Source organism: Scyliorhinus canicula, chromosome 4, assembly GCF_902713615.1.
Source record: "Scyliorhinus canicula chromosome 4, sScyCan1.1, whole genome shotgun sequence".
Lineage (NCBI taxonomy): Eukaryota > Metazoa > Chordata > Chondrichthyes > Carcharhiniformes > Scyliorhinidae > Scyliorhinus > Scyliorhinus canicula.
This window is the reverse complement of record NC_052149.1, coordinates 52,452,366-52,454,101: the sequence shown is the minus strand read 5'-3', so window position 1 is coordinate 52,454,101 and position 1,736 is coordinate 52,452,366.

Sequence of the window (1,736 nt, the reverse complement as noted above, 5' to 3'; positions counted from 1 at the left end):
ACGCAGTGTAACTCTTTCTGAGCTAGAATTGTAAACATCTTCCTGATCCCAGATGTGGACACAACAGATTTCCCAATCGTTCACTCTCATTCAGGAAGCAATGTGTAGCATCTTCGCCAAAACAAAATGATGTAACACCATTAATGTGGGTTACTACCTGATTCAGTCATAACTGATGATATTTCAGTAAAGGAAATTAGTCGGGACTTAACATTATTTTCTCTATGTGTTGCGATGTTTGTTTGTGTCTTGAGGACCTCATGTTATCTACCTCCCAACCAAGTAAACTTGGAAAAGTTCTCAAAAAAGCTAACAGCTGAAAAATCAGGCTAAAACTTCAAAATGAGTTGCAACTGCAATAGTTTATTTTATTAATAATAACTTATTGTCACAAGTCGGCTTCAATGAAGTTACTGTGAAAAGCACCAAGTCGCCACATTCTGTCACCTGTTTGGGGAGGCTGATACAGGAATTGAACCCCTGCTGCTGTCTTGTTCTGCATTACAAGCCAGCTGTTTGTGGTAGTCACCACTAGCTGTATTAGATGTATATTAGATGTAGTACAGTAAGACTCCGATACAAGAGGTACATGGGTAAATCCCTGCCTGCTGGCTCTGCCCAGTAGGCGGCGTAAAAATGTGTGTGCTCGCCGGAGCTGCTCCCAGCCACACATCTTTGCTCAATAAAGCCTCGATTATTCACTACTCTCATCTTTGTAGTAATTGATAGTGCATCAATTTATTGAGCAAAGATTTTAAAACGATGGAACTTCGCATCAAGCCTGATCGCCTACAGCTGACCCCTCAAGCAGCCAACGCTACGTCTGCTTTTGACCACTGGCCAGTCTGCTTCAAAAGCTACCTCCGAACATCCGCTGAAGAACCCTCGGACGCAGAGAAGCTCCAAGTCCTTTATTCACGGGTGAGCCCTGACATTTTTCCCCTCATCCAGGATGCGCCCACTAACTCTGAAGCAGTGGAGCTCCTGAAAGGGCATTACGTTCGTCCGGTCAACAAACTGTACGCCAGGCACCTCCAGTCCATGAGACAGCACCTCCCCAGTGAGTCCCTAGACGATTTCTGGCGTGCCCTGCACATCCTGTGGAGGAACTGTGACTGCCAGGCAGTTTCGGCAGTTGAGCATACAGAACCTTTAACCAGAAACGTTTTTGTTACGGGCATGGGGTCGGCGTACATCCGCCAGCACCTATTGGAGGGGGGTACGCTTGATCTTGCGGGAACAAGGCAGCTCACGAATTTGTTAACAGTGGCCTCCCGTAACGTCCAGTCGTACGCCCCTGGCCGCATGGCACCCTCATGGGCATCGTGCGCCCCACCAGCTACCGACCCCAGCCCACCGTAAGCCTCCGCCACGCAGCAGCTAGCCACCACTGGGGGGGGGGCAAATGCTACTTCTGTGGGCAGAACAAACACCCCCTGCAGTGCTGCCCAGCGCGGAGCGCAACCTGCAACGGCTGTGGTGAGCCATCGTATATCTACTCAGCTAAACTGTACCGGCTCATATACAGAGGCCCTAGCCCTACTCGATAGAATGTACGTGAGGCCTATCAATGAGGTCTACACGCGCCACGTTTTTACTACTCGCCGCCAGCGCCCTACAGAATCGCTAGAAGAATTTCTCAGAGACTTAAAAGCCTTATCCCGGGACTGTAATTATCAGGCTGTAACTGCTGCAGAACATAGAGAACTTGCTGTCCGCGATGTCTTTGTTGCAGG